Here is a 16,288-nt window from a genome sequence, read left to right as displayed (position 1 = left end):
TCATTGGCCTACCTGCATCTGCTACTCCACAAGTGGATCCACAATGCTATAGATTAATATAATTTGCACTTTCCACATTCATAATTATGGACTGATTATGTATGTGGAAACTGGTGATGATATCAAGAAGCATTGCTGTAGAAAGTACCAAAATACAAAGGACATAATAAATGTAAAAGTCTGGAATTTATTAACATTATGAATGAAATGTGTAGGGCATGTTGTAAAGGAATTTTAATTTATCATGTGTCGTCATGACATACATGGTAATATTTATGCACCTAATACAATTAGGCCCCTTTTTTCACTTAATACCTTTACCATTTCAAACAGAACCAGGGGATGTTCACACACCAGTTGTCACGGGCTGGTTGAAGTGAACACTGAAACAGGATCGTAGTTGCAGCAGTCTTTATTAATAAACTCATAATACGACGAAGAACAGAGAAAACAGGTACTCAACCACGCATATAGCGACAACGACCGACCAGGACAGACTGAACAGAAGCAAGCTAAATACAAGCACTAATCAAACATAACAGACAGGTGACACTGATGAAGATAACGATGAACAGTCTGGTAAGTGAGGGAGTGAGTACAGGTGTGGAGACAAGGAGGATTCTGGGGAGTGTAGTGCAGACTAAGACAGACAGGTGCAGACGAAGACTGTGACACCACTCATGTACAAATCTATATGTCCTTTTTTTTTTTTTTTTTTACAAAAACTGACAATTTTTGTATCTTATATTTTACTAATATTATATATTATACTAATATATTCAACAAACAAACAAAAGAATATTTACTTTAATCTAAATACAGGTTACAAAGTACCTGATTATGTATGTATGTATGAATATATTTAATTAAAAAAATATATTCTTAGATGGGCTGTGTCAGACATGGGAGGAAAATTCTGCCAAATGTCTCATGCCGCTATAGCCTTTTCATTCTTTATCATTAAATTTTACAAAAATGAACTGAAAAATTCTCCAATTCTACTTGTCGGGGAGTATCAGTCTAAAAAAAAAAGAGCTTTAGTCCTGACTCCTTGCAGATGTGGTCGTTGTGGATATCAAAGAAACTACTTATTCAGAAAGGACCAATATTTTTTCCAATATTTAGAAAGAACTTGCATTTCATGATTAAAGAAGAAAAAAATATTAAAGGTAAACTCCATGGAAGAATAAGACAAGTAGTATAAAAGGCTGAAGGTATGAGTATCAGTATAGCAGAGAGGTTTGCAGGCAGATCATTAATCACTTTCCTGAAGGCAAGATGCATTTATCACTGCGTTTCCATAATTTAAAGTGAATATGGATTGAAAAAAGTATTTGCTTCAACAACGGCAGCAATTGTTCAGTTAAGACAGAGCAGCAATCCTGAAGAAAAATTTATCACTGAGACACAAGCAGACAAACATGGAAATACTTGCTGACAGCAACTACAAAGCTTACAGCCTTGATTGATCTATCTATCTATCCGTCCGTCCGTCTATCTATCTATCTATCTATCTATCTATCTATCTATCTATCTATCTATCTATCTATCTATCTATCTATCTATCTATCTATCTATCTATCTATCTATCTATCTATCTATCTAATCTTCTGTGCATCTATAAGTCTCCATCAGTTCATCTTCTTGCTTGTGCCATACTTTGACAGCTATTGGCAAGCTCAGCTCATTAAAGGAATTAATTATTGAAACATTCTGTGTATGTGTGTGTTAGACTATACATTTGTCTATACTTTATCCAGTGCTTCATTCACTAACCTTCAAACTGACAGGTTCTGCAGAAATTAGGAGAAAGAGCACGGCCGGGAACCATGCACATAAAAAACTAGAGGCAAACTAATTACGGTCGGTATAATTAGCAAGCATGTGGCTGTCCGCCAGCTCAACTCGCTGTAAAGAGAAACTCTGCCTCTGTTAAAGACTTAAAGGGAAAAGTCCATATTGTATTTACAATCATGGGAACTGCTGCTAGCCTTGACTCAGTTGGACCTGGCTGAGCATTTATTAGTCTCTGTGTCCAAATCTCACACATTGTGTTTGTGTGTGTGTGTGTGTGTGTGTGTGTGTGTGTGTGTGTGTGTGTGTGTGTGTGTGTGTGCGTGTGTGTGTGTGTGTGTGTGTGTGTGTGTGTGTGTGTGTGTGTGTGTGTGTGTGTGTGTGTGTGTGTGCACGCTAGACAAAATTTAGTTAATTAATTATAAGTACAATCAATAAAGGCAACTTCATGATTTGTCGATTTAGAAATTCTTCTTGGCCTTAACAGCAGGTTCAGGTTTATTGGGAATTCATCCACAGAATGTTAATGAATTTGCTGCCAATTGGAAAGATCCATATGAAAGTACGCTAAGTTTAAAACATTGCAGATTTTTTTGCCCCTCCCTCCCATTTCAAAGTCTGCTTGTGTATGAAGCTAATTATTTAACAATGTCTAATGTCTTTTATGCCAATTATTAAATATAATTAGAATTATAAGGCACTATAGGACTGTGACATTTAATATCAACTAAATGAATCTTTGCACTTGATATTTTGGTGTATTTACACTGTTTAATGCAGCTCAGAGGTGGAATGAATGCATTTACACTGCAGTTGCAATTTCATAAATAATGTTATGAGATTAATGTTTAAAAAACATTTTGGATGTAAAAACATGAAAACTGAAATGATAAAAAAAAAAATAATGATACACTTTTGCCTTGTTTCGCAGACAGGGCTTAGATTAATAAACCAGGATTGGGCCTTAGTTTTATAAACGTGCCTTATAACAAATAAACATTACTGGTGTGCATCTTGAATCAAAACAATGGCACTGACATATTTAAGATATTTTTTCATGCGTGATTGTTCACAAAACCGCATTATTTTTCATATATTTATAACAAGTTGTGTATCTTTGGAATCTTGTATCTTGCAGCAGGTCACACTGAATGAATTGCTAAATATTATAATTTCATATTAAGTAGATGAGTAGGCTATGCGTTTAATAAATGCAGCTGGAAACATAATGTCATTGTTATAACAATTGAATACAATAGAATCAAAATATTAAAGATATGATTTTAATATTCGTAAATAAAGATTCGGACATCCTAGGTTGTTCTTAAATCATTTACGTTTTAGTGCTAACAATACATCAGTATTGCACATTTCAGTGTCTATGGAAACGTAAGAAAATGAAAAAAAAATTATATTACACATAAAAATACATACAAATACTCATGAGATCACGTGGGGAAAATTTCGCTTTTCAACATTCAAGCATGAAAACCAATTCTAGTAGACCCCAAAATCAAAATCAAGACTTTGTAAAAAGGCATTATATGGCCCCTTTTAATTAAATTTAAAAGTTTATGCAATATCCTAACATTAGGATCTTCAAGATTTGTTTAAGATAAGGAGAAGATATAAGGTTCAACCTAAGGAATATCTTGATGACATATAACCCGCCCTATTTGTCTGTGTAGATATGTTTTCTCTTTCTGGGAAAAGGATCGCAGGGTCATTTGAGCCGAAACACTCTCAGCTCAGAATAATAAACTGGAGGAAGAGGGCCCTCAGGGTAGCCAAAGAAAACAGCTCTCTGTTATGGATGAGTCGTGAATGCAAGAAGAAGTGTGCATGATGGATGTTAGGCGCAAGAGTGAAAGGGCGAGTAAAGTTCAGCGACTCGAGGTACTGCGAGCTCAAACTTTTTATGTGTTCATGTATGCAACAATCTGTGCATGAATTTTTAATGGAAGAGTTTTATGTCTTATGTCAAAAGGTTATTCTTTTGATTCATTGATATGTGTACTTATTTCTCCAAAAGGAAATATTGGAATTCTAGAGTCTCACTCTCAACATGACCGCAGTTTACACTGGACTGAACACAAAAATTCCTAAAAATCAGACAGTAGAGAAAGAGGGATTGTGAATGAGATATTACAGCTAAATATTTTGTCAATAGCCTGACAGGTAAGGTTCAACTCTTTACTGTGACCAATTACAGAAGCTATTTGGAGAAAACATCTTTGAGTTGCCCAGAAGTGAGTGATTCATTTTGGGAGAGTGACATCTTTTATATTGCATTCTGTCACAGTTTGAGACACTAATAAATTATGTCAGTCCCTGTAGCATTCTCCTCACAAACTCTCATGCCATAAAAACATACTTGACACGAGTACACAAACACAAAAGCTTGGCCAGCACATTACAAATGGACAGTTCTTCCACAGCTGTGAAAGGGCATTAGAATCTTCACATGCCATGGACTCTTTTCACATTTCTGGGGGGTTCTGCGGAGGGCTTTTTACACTTGAAATAGTTAACCCTGGGTCATTCTAAACCCCAGATAAACTGAATCCCGGGTTATCTTGTTTCATGTTGCTCCACAGGTTATCTTGCACACTGGGTTAACATTCTTATTTGCATATTTGCGGGGTCAGTGTCATTGATTGGATGAAAGCAGGACACGACCTGTTTACAAAAAAGCTCTAGCATTACAGATCCTCGTATTGTCGACTGTTCTTTTGAGTTTATTCTGAATGGATGCTTCGGACTATAAAGGTAAGAATGAAAGGGTCTTCACTCAAATTGTCGCGTTTTCTGTCAGCATTTGACATTTTCCTTCTCCATCGCTGAATGTGCAGTGCTTCCGTGACTGTACAAAGCATGCAAATATGTAGTGAAAAAAATATAATTTTTGAATTTCCATTTGCTCTAGCAACATAAGAAAACATTCACAATAGCATTTCAATGACTTAAGAGAGAAAAATATTTAACATATTGATTACTTTGGTCAGAAAAGAGAAAATGACAAATTTTCTGTCACTCTGAAAGTGGGAATTTGTCCTCTGCATTTAACCCGTCCAAGTTAGAGCACACACACACAGCAATTTTTGCTGTGGCTCCCGTGGAGTGATCGGTGGTTAGTTGCCTTGCTCAAGGGCACCTCAGTTATTTCCTGCTGGTATTGAGAATCGAACCCGCAACCTCTGGGTTACCAGTCTGACTCTCTAACCATTAGGCTCTGTCAGGGTTCCCTTTTGAGAGGTCTCTCGTATTGCATAAGTAGCTTACGCTATGGGAAAACTCCTTTTCTGGAGAATATTGAAGTCAAATTTTCACAGCAAACATACAGCTGAACGCCTTAGCTCGCTCATTGGCTGTGCTGCAGCAACTGCATGAACCTATGGCGAGTTGGCTATGAATGCTTCGCACCCGTGTACATCAGAGCCCGCCAGAATGGCCGTGGCTTATAACTATATAAGCCCCCATTTCGCTATAGAATTTAGATTTAATCTCCTTCAGCACATTTTCACTTCGCTGACCTCCGGATGAGAAGCATCGCCGCCATCGAAAAGCCTTCCAGTGGAACAAGCAACCTGCTAAGCAGCTCTGAGGACGCCGGCTCCCTGGTTTCAACTGGACGCCACCTTCAGCCGCTGGAGGCTGTTCTGTCTGGACGCTATATCCTTTAAAAGCTAGTGTTTTTGCCATTGCGACTCACTTTCTAAAAGAGCAAATTACCAAGCGTTGTTTCAAATTCGGGTCACCTGTGCCTCATGCAGAGGCCCTCTCTTTGGCGGAGATTGTCACATCTTCTTTGCTTCCTGTCTGGGCCGTGACCACGCGGAAGCTGCACTCTCTAACGGCGGCCGCCACGCCTCCCGCTCCACCTTTTCCTCTGATTGAGCCACACAAGAAAAAGCGCTGCGCAAAGAGCATGCCAGAGCGGATGAACACGAGTGAGCATATGCCGGCCCAGTCCCCGCATGCCTTGCTCTTTCCCAGAGGAACACCCTCACCGGTCCTGCTTATTCAGGTGGACCAGCGCTACTCTCAGCAAGCGGCTGGTCTTGTCTCTTTTGGGGGATCAGACAAGGAAGATGAGAAGGATGACAGCGTTTCTCTCGCTGCATCCGCATGCAAGGAATGAGTGGGCTCCATGACTGACCCTGCGCCCTCAACACAAGCCAGCGCGAATGACGTGAGAACCAGCTTTGTCTCAGAGCTTCTCCGTGTGTTAACTAAGGCCGTTGAAGACCTCCGGCTTGAGTGGTCTTCGCCCGAGGAGCCCACGCGCAGCAGGCTGGACGAATAGTTCCTGCAGAGGCGCCAAACTGTTAGTGAAAGGGGCTGTAGAGCCAGTCCCCTTATCACTAAGCAAGTCGGGCTTTTACAGTCGATATTTCCTCATTTCAAAGAGAGACGGTGCCCTCAGGCCTATCTTAGATCTCAGACACCTGAACAAAGTGCTTATGACGCGCCCATTCAGAATGCTGACAACTAAACAAATCCTCACGCAGATTCGCCTGGGGGATTGGTTTTTCTCAGAGGATCTGAAAGATGCTTACTTTCACAGTCAGACAGCACCCCATCACAGGCCATTCTTGAGATTCGCCTTTGAGGGGCAGGCTTATCAGTACACAGTCCTACCATTCGGGTTATCCCTAGCACCTCGTACGTTTACGAAGTGCATGGACTCAGCCCGAGACAATGGGGAGTGCGAGTGTTACCTCGAAGATTAGCTGGTTATAGCCCAATCGGAGGTGCAGTTAATAACTCACAGATCCTGGCTCCTCAGCCATCTAGAATGCCTAGGTCTCAAGATCAATGCTTCAAAAAGCACACTGTCTCCCAGCCAGAGTATACATTTTCTGGGAACAGTCATAAATTCTACAGATGTAAACGCAGCTGATGTCAGAGCGCGCGCTCAGCGTCTAGTAGCATCTTTCAGAGCAGGCGGTTGCGCTCCTCTCAAGAAATGTCAGAGGATGTTAGGCCCCATTCCCTCAGCATATACGAGGGCAGGCCCATCTCCGGCCTTTGGTCGAGCCTGGAGAGGTGCCTACACATAAACTGTCTAGAGATGAGAGCGGTCGCTCTAAAGCTATCCTTCCATAAATAAAAGGTCACCACGTCTTGGTCCGGTCGGTCAACATGTCAGTGGTTTCCTATATAAATCGCCAAGGCAGTCTCAGGTCGAGCAACCTGCACACCATGGCCAAATGCCTCTTGCTATGGGCTTAACTCAACCTGCGCTCGCTAAGAGTGGCGCACTTGCCAGGCATTCTGAACCAGGGTGAACCATATGCTATCCAGAGACAATGTTCCCCTGGGGGAGTGGTCTCTTCACCCGCAAATGGTTCAGATGTTATGGAGTAACATTTTTCTCCAAAGACAGGGACGCGCTGGTCCAGAGTACGCATTCCAGCGTAAGCTACTTACGCAATACGAGAGACCTCTCAAAAGGGAACCGAAGTTACATTAGTCACCGGGGCGTTATGTTTATCCGTGTTTTTGTTTTTCTTGTTTGACCTGCCTACTTAATTTCTAGGTCTGTTTCATGGTTTTTCATTGATTGATTAGTTGAACACCTGTTACTCGTTTCTTTGATTTGTTTGGTTTTGTATAAATTGAACTGCTTTTCTGTCAGTCTTTATTCCATCTTCGTTGCATTTTTGTTGTATTCTTAGTTGGTTGTTCTGTTCTTGTTTTTGAAAGTCCAGTATCATGAGAACCTTTGTCTTATGTTAAGTTTGTGAATGAACAATAACTGCTGCAAATGGATCCTGCTCTATTTCATCTCTGTGTCAGCCAACTGTGACACACTCCCTATATTAGAAAATAGTATATTAGAAAAACTCACGCAACAATGTTATATTTTTTTGTAATTTAATGGCAATGTAATATAACACAAATTATAGTGCTAGAAATATACATACATTTTTTGAATGAACATGTAGAAAACTCGACTTGCTAGATGTATGATGTTAATAACTGTGGAAATGCATCATCTTAGTCTGTGAAAAGGGTCCGTTATTCCAGATTCAGTATCCTAGTTTTAATCGTATAAAATATATTACTTTCAATAAAATGATCTCTTGTTTGAAAGCACAATAAAAAAACAAGTAGATGTAAAAGAAGGATTATGGGTTGGGAATAGAGGGTGAAGGAGAAAAGCACAATACTGTTAGTGGTTTGATTTGCTTTCTTTACCGAAGGAAACTTCCTTTCTATGGGCCGTCTCTCCCCATTAACCGCAAAAGCCAAAGATAACACTTGAGAGTGCTGCTTTTGGCCTCTCCTCCATCCGTGTGCTGAACTGATTTCCACATGAGAAGCCATCAGAAATTGTTAAGTGATCTTTAAAATAATAATTGGTTGATCATTTACATATTTTCATGCCCTTAGGATTATATTAAGTCAACTAAACAGAGGATTGCACAAGTGAGTTTAAGGAAATACATACCTCCTCTTTACCCAAATATTAGTATTTGATATAAGTATAGTTTACAGATACATTATGTATGTTTGGACATATGCATTAAATATATTTGTACAGTTACGGTTATATTGATATTATAATGTCAAATTAGGTAAATGTGTTAAGGTGACACTGTATATATATATACTACTGTTCAAAAGTTTTTGCAATAAATGTATTCTCATCAAGACAGAATTGTATTTGTTTAAAATACAGTAAAACAATTATTATGTAATATATCATTACAATTTAAAATGGTTGTTTACTATTTGAATATATTGTAAAATGCAATGTATGTGATCCTGTGATTTCAATGTTGAAACAGTTGTGCTGCTTAATTCTTTTGTGGAAACTATGATACTTTTTGCAGGATTCTTTGATTACTAGAAAGTTCAAAATAACAGTATTTGAAATATAATTATTTTGTTACATTATAAATGTGTTCACTGTCACTTTTAATCAGTTCAACGCATGCATCCTTGCTAAATAAAAGTTCAGTAAATATATTTATTTCAGTAATTTAAACAGTAGAGTATTTATTGATTAAATTCAATAAAAATCAATCTATTAATTCAATATTTTATGACTAGAATCTGTCAAGTTCAGAATACATAAAGCTGTTCATATGTTATATGCTAAAGCTTTAGATGCTGTCAGTGTGTTAATAATGTAAATCGGTGTCTTGCACTAGAACCACACTTTGTACGAATGTGTGTGATTAGATATTCCTAAATAACATATGTTTGTTTCAGACAGACAAGACAAAAGTGTGCCTATAATACATGTAACAAAAACTCTAATGACGTGTCCATCAAATGAAAGCATGAGGCACATTTTGTGACAGACTGTGACAGGGCCTCCTCTTTTCAAACAGGACATGTTCGTAATAGTCGTACTGTTGCGCATCTGTGCATGATCACCCCACCTCACCATCTGAGGTGTTGTGGGAATGATGTATGACTAGGAGTAACACATTACCCAGCTGGGTTGTATTTTTCTGGAAGGTTTGGTGTTGACTCGTTCTCTGTTCTGGTCTTTTGATATGTCACATTCTTTGTAAAGCTCAAAGGCTAACCCCTAACCCAGGAAGGCGTTGGGAAAAGTTTGTTTCCGTACATACTCTTGGAGAACAGTGTTGATTTTGGTTGAAGAAGCAAAGATCCCCCTGATAAATGTATTCCGCGGTGATCCATCTTTTCTGTCTGTTTCCATAAATCACTCCCTGTTCTCCTGGTTCTGTAATCAGCTGAGTCTCAACAGTCCACGTTCTGCTGTTGTCTTCTTCCAAAAGTCTCCTGTCCCCGCAGTTCATGCTTCAAGACACGTTCAAGTACGAGTAGATGGGAAATTCAAAAGCTAACATTTACACAACGAATACTGATAGAGGAATAGCAAAGAGAGAAAAAAATTAAAGTTCCACAGTTTAATCCAAGTTGGAAAGGACACGGCCCAAAAGGCAGGTTGTGTAAATGGTGTTGTGTTGGTGTTTATAGGTTACTGGCATGCTGAAAGGTTACACGCCGCTATTTCCTTCTCCTTCTACAGCTTGACATTTCCTGACACCCTTGACCAACTGTCTATTAATTATGGTGACATTTCAGGCTAAACTGGCTGTCGAAAAATGCCAGAGGAATCTTAAGACATTTTACTGAATGGGAGGATTTTTAGTTGCAGTGGTAACATCAGTCTCCTCTCTGGTCAGTGATTAGAGACTGAATGTCATTATTGATCATCATGCTGAAGCTTCCTGTATTGATGTGGTCAGAGAATCTTGAAAAAATATTATGGGTTTAGTACAAGTTAAGCTCTATTGACAGCATTTGTGGCATAATGTTAATTACCACAGAACAAAATTTTAACCGGTCCTTCACTGTTTTTCAATTGCTATTACAGTAACACCCTTTCATGTTGGAAGTACAGAAGGAAACAGCGACATCATTCCCGTTGGAAATGTGAAGCTCAAGGTTTTGTTAATATTTGATTTTCTCTTTTTTGCTTTTGTTGTTTGATAAACATGTATTGATAAGAGTAAATTGAACACAACTTAGCCTTAATATAATCCTGGTAGTGCATGGTGATTGCTTTGTGCATTCAGCAACCACAATCGCAAACAATATGGTCAAGATTCATGTTTGGACAGTTCTTCACTGAGAAGGTTTGCTCGCAGGTTTATAGCAACAAATCGCAGAAGCGGCCTCGCGAAGGAAGGCATACTGACTGTTTCACACATTCATTCAAGCAGAATTTCACAATGAACATTGCTAAACTCCAAAATACATGTTTTTCGGTGTTGACAGATCATCAGCACTTCTGCAGCCCAGAGAAAGCGTGTGAACAGTAAGAGAGAATATTAGATAATTCAAAACATAACTTTTAATTTAATAAGGTAGGCATTAATGCACATCATTAAGCTACTGCATGAAGTTTATTAGAGCAAACTGTGCTAAAATAAGGTAAAGCTGCGGTGCCGATAACCATGTTTACAGTTCATTTAAATGTGACTCATGCCGCTAATTGGTTAATTCTCTCTTTGAATGCTACATGCTACATTTCTTTACCTCCAGAAACGAAGGCACTTTACCTATGTGACAAATTAAAAATATATAAACCTATAAATGCGCCTGCTGCTAAATTAGTAATTTGGTGAACTGAAGGGAAAAAACTAACATTAAGAGTAATAAGTGTTCATGTCGGAATGTGAACATGTTATCAAACAATGTCAAAACATTTAGCAAAGTTGATGTATTTTAAAGTGATAGTTCATCTTAGAATAAAAATTCTGTCATTTGCTCACCCATGTCGTTTCAAAAATGATGTATGTTTTATAACTAAACAGCTTAGCTATCCTCCGCCGTATAGAACAGCACCAAACCAGCACTAACCACCATAAACCAGCATTCATGCTATAGTGTAATCTGGTCTTTTTTAGCAAGGTAAGCATTTTGATCTTCTTATAGGTTCTCCTATTTGACTGTAGATTTCAAGAAATGGAAATTCACACACTATTTTGGGCAACTGAATATATTTTATGCAGTTTGAAAATCTATTTAACAATTTAACCACATCTCATGTTACTACGGTGAATATTTCTCAAAACAGCAACTGAGTAAAATACCGCAAGGCAGGGCCATTTGTTCATCCTAATGAGTAGATGAAGAAAGGTTAGATGAAGGTTCATACACACACGGTTGAGCTTGTCTGGAATATTTGACTTTGAATGTATGTTCACTCTTTTCAGTCCCTCTTTTACATTCACCTTTACGTTTCTGTGCTCTAGAGGGTTTTGTTAGATGATTTTTAAAACACTCGTAATCCGCCTGCTCTTTCTCCCGTTAATCTCCTCAGGGAATGATCTGATTAGCATTTCTGCTAATACAAAGATGTTGTTGAATAAACCGGTCACATCTACAAGCAACCCTGGCTGAAGGAAAATTAGATGTGCTCTGAAGACAAAAGCCCCAAGCTGCAGCCCTTAACGTTTATTAAATTCAGGAGGGCAAGGTAAAATAAATATATAAAACTAATTATCATGTTGCATAACAATGGTAACAGCGAGTCAATGCTGTGGCACAACGGTTGGGTAGATGGTGCATAACATGTCCATAGGCTTATGTTTTCATTAATACAGGATTTTAGTTGAAAAGTATATTAAAAAAACCTCACTATTATGTAAAGTTTAGGTGCTCTGACTTGTCACGTTTTCTTTTAGTCACCTTTTTTAACATTTTTGGCTCCTAGTTCATTTTAAATGGCCTTGTGGTGTGACAGATACATTTTTAACCAACCCAGGCTCATGGGAAATACGTTACTCTGCCTACATTTTTGCAAAACCTGAAATACGTACCTCCAGGTACGTTTCCCTGCACTTTTCGGGTGAAAAGTCCACTAGAGGCGCTAAGTGGTATCATTTTTTCTCCGTTCCAGATGGTTAAATAAAGTTTATAAAAATGACAATACCAGTAATGTTCAGACTTCTCCGTAGGCCTATACACTCATTTTAATATAAATTAGGATTTTTTCCCACGCTTCTGAGGTGCCACACAGCCCAGTCTCACGGCAGTTCGTGATATGGTCACGTCATTTAATCTACTGGTTCGTGATACTGACACGTTTATTTCATTATTTTCGTGATATCAGCATTTTTATTTAGCCTATTTATTTTTTTAGTAATGTAATGCACGATTCTTTCTGCCAGGCGTGCTGCAGCAGAGAAAGCTGTTTAATCGACATTTATTCACGATATCTGATCATGTTTATATTTGTATTTATTTTAATGTTATTATTTCGGTCTTATTGCCAGGGAAGCTGGACTGTTTTGCTGTTGATTTAAAAAAAAAAAAAAGCATAAACGACTACGCGAATTTTATCAGTAGGAAATCGCGTTGAAGAAGTCTCCTTCCGAACACATCGCGATATTTGGCATCAGTTCATGTGTGCCAGATGTTGGTGAGTAGTCGAAAATACACTGTCCTAATAATGCGTGATATAATGTATTTTCTGATGGTCGAAATGAATCAGATTAGCTCATGTTCAGTCACTGCATTATCTGTCATCTCCACGGAGGCTTTGCGTTTCATTGCTTTCTAATTCAAAACAGGGTGATTAAACACTATCTGTCACGTGACGTGCTACAGGCCTAGACCTTCTATCAGTTAATCATATTCATATTAGGTTTAAAGTAAGTTAGTACAATTAGTTCCAAAGTGGTATTTGTTGTAGAATCACAGTAAAAACAACACTAACCTTGCTTTTACCACAGTAGCCTTAGTTTTACTGTGATATGTGTGGTAAAAGGACAGTAACCACAAAACTTACCACACTTTTACCACATTATTTGTAGTTTTAATGTGATGTTCGTTGTAAATGCATATTAACCACAACACTTACCATGCTTTTACCACATTATTTGTAGTTTTAATGTGATATTTGTTGTAAATGCACAGTAACCACAACACTTACCATGCTTTTACCACATTATTTGTAGTTTTAATGTGATATTTGTTGTAAATGCCCAGTAACCACAACACTTACCATGCTTTTACCACAGTAACCTTAGTTTTACTGTGATAGGTGTGGTAAAAGGACAGTAACCACAAAACTGTCCGTGCTTTTACCTCAGTATTGGTAGTTTTAAAGTGATATTTGTTGTAAATGCATATTAATCACTACACTTATCATGCTTTTAATTTCTAATAATGAAACAACAAATATTTGTAAGGTAAATCAGTAATTTTTCCATTAAATAATCCGATATATTATATATAATGATAATTTCTTTTCTCTCTTTTTAGCTGAAAAGACCAAAAGGGCCTTTCGGACTCAGTCAGCTCATTATTGTTTGAGGAGAAGTAAACGGGAGACGAAAAGCTACAAAGGCAAATATTCGCAATGGTATGTATGTGTTGGTTTTAAGCCTAAATCAAACATTTTATCAATCATTTGTTGTTTCTTAAACCTTTTCTTACAAAACCCATAGCCCAATCAGTACAAACATAGTCTCAAAGTCTTAATAATTCACAAGATTTAACAAGTTGTCAAATTCGTACAATACTTGTACATAATCATGCAGCTTTTACTTCTTGTGCTGTCAATGGCTAGTGCTTCAATTCCTGTACATATTTATCTCCATATTTGTAAATCAGTTGCGCACCTTCTTGGAAAGTAGTCGGATGTCCCATACACTGTCAGAAAAGTTTATATTAATTGCATTGTATTCATTAAAATTATTACAAATTGGACCCTGTCTGTTGATGTTCCAATGATACATGATGTCTCTCCACAACTCATAACCTTCCTCTGTTTGCAAGAGTGCAAAAGCTAATCTGACTTGTCACATGACATCAGATACTCGATTATGTTGTTGTAATCAGATCAGTTACACTGCTGATAACTGTCCCGCTTGCATGTAAATCATGTTGTTGTTTTTTTACATGTTATCATGTAACATATTATGTCATGTTATCATAATCACTTTTTTAAGTTCATATGATTATTGCATGCTATTAAAGACATATTTTTATTCATAGAAATGCTCACATATCAGTGAACTTATTACATAAAAATGCTTTTAATATATAATTATGCAACACTCCTTACATAAATCCTAAAGTTATATATAAACTGACTACTTGCAAGTAATGTATTAAAATGACCTTCCTTTCTGTTTTGCAGGATTATCTTTTTTAAAGCTCTACAATATCAAACTCAACAGCTCTTTTAGGAACCAACCCTCACAAGATCTACTAGTGAGTCGCAGCAAATCTTGCCGTGATCAGCCCTTCCCAGGTAAACTTTCTACAATATTTCAATCAGTATTTACTTATCAAATGTTCTCCCCTGAATCGTATGGTAAATTAACTTAATTATAACTGTGTTAATTTATATGTTTTAAGAACAATAGTAATTGCACATAGAGTAAGTGGAGACTTTCTTGTTTTACAGCAGAGAAGGAAGACCAGTCCTTATATCAACGCAAGCTAATCGAATAAGTCCTTTGTTTCGGGTGAGGAAGAAACATCTGGTGCCCAAAGAAGACAGAAAGGTGCGCAAGTCCATTGGTATGTCTTGTATTTAAACAATGCTGTGTACTACATAATTTGATCTTGACAATTTTACATTGTACAGATTATCACTCGATTCTTATATGGGTTAAACTGTTTTTCTTCAGTACTTAGCTTATATTATGTGCTGCAATATTATATATATATAATACTTCAATGTGTATATTATATAATGTACTGACTGCTGCTTTGTAAATTTAAATAAGGAACAGGCAACTCTGGCCCTTTTGCGTTCTCCTTTTTGAGGTGGAGAGTTTACCTCCAACCCTAATTGAGCACATCTGAAAATTTTAACTAAAGTCTTCAGGTTTACTTGTAGACAATAGGCGGGAGGGTTTGAGGTTGGAGCTAAATCTGCAGGACAGTGGACGCTGAGGGCCAGAGAAGCCCATCACTGCTTTAAATAAAGCTACACTGTGTCATTTTTTATGTTGATTCTTTGCAAAAAAAACACTTTGTTCTTTCAAAATTATATGTGCTCATTCATGTGTAATTACTTCCACCAATTAATCAAGTACTCTCGTAAGTGTAGAATCTGCCATTCAGAATACATATGAGCGAGTCGCTCGAATGGTGGCAGCCATGTTGCGCCTCCATCTTGAAAATACATTAGCCAAAGAGGGACATACCTGGAAATTCAAACTTCGCCTTTCGCGCCTTTACTTAGTGGCACCGTGACGAATGCGAGGGGGAGATTACTCATAATAATACGGCCACCGTAGGAGTTAAAACGCCCTCGGAATGGGAGGGGCTAGAAAGTAATGTTCAGTTGGTAGTCTTATACAATTTCACCGCTATATGGGAGAAAATCTTACACAATGTAGCTTTAAATAACACAGAACATAAGCTGATCTGACTGTCCATTAAACAGTTTAATTTGAATTGTTTGTGTTTTTTGTTTAACTTTCAGAGCAGGACTGGAGAACGCCTGACGATGGGATGTTGAGACTTCTTCCTCTGAGAACAAGCTACACCACATCAGTGATCACATCTTCTGCTCATCAGTTTTACTGTAGGGCACAACTGAACAAACTGTTTTCACGAACAAACTGAAGAACACGAACACGATAGAGACGTACAGGGAAGAGCAAGAAACCAGTTTAGCTGTGATAATGAATCAATATTTTCAAACACAATATCAAATCTGTATCATAGGTGACTGAATAGGATTCTCTGGCACTCATTTGTGTGGCTTCAGCAGTTGTGAATCGATTAATTTGATGTTAATGTATTTTTGAAGGCTCATTGTTATTTATCTTGAATCTCATTTGTCTTTATGCTACTTTATCAACTTTATGTTGTGTCCTCAAATAAAGTGTTGTGTAATAAAGTATGGTGAATATTGTGTATTGAAAGTGATGTTTGGGACAGAATTTTATTTGAGAAATTTGAATTTCCTATTTAGCTTACTTCATAATTTAAAAACAACTAAATATAATTAATTACCATAATTATTTTACTT

At 37.6% G+C, this 16,288-nt stretch overlaps 1 long non-coding RNA gene across 1 annotated transcript; it reads left to right on the top strand.

Moving 5' to 3' along the window:
• The first annotated feature begins 12,593 nt into the window (after positions 1–12,593).
• On the top strand, positions 12,594–15,783 carry LOC143722708 (uncharacterized). Its single transcript, XR_013196977.1, has 5 exons — positions 12,594–12,712; positions 13,558–13,657; positions 14,438–14,551; positions 14,708–14,807; positions 15,737–15,783. It is a non-coding gene; the product is annotated as an uncharacterized LOC143722708 (long non-coding RNA).
• The last annotated feature ends 505 nt before the right edge of the window (positions 15,784–16,288 follow it).

Source organism: Siphateles boraxobius, unplaced genomic scaffold (assembly GCF_051911475.1).
Source record: "Siphateles boraxobius isolate OS27281-9 unplaced genomic scaffold, OSU_SipBor_1 68, whole genome shotgun sequence".
Classification (NCBI taxonomy): Eukaryota; Metazoa; Chordata; class Actinopteri; order Cypriniformes; family Leuciscidae; genus Siphateles; species Siphateles boraxobius.
This window is presented reverse-complemented; position numbering and strand designations above follow the sequence as displayed.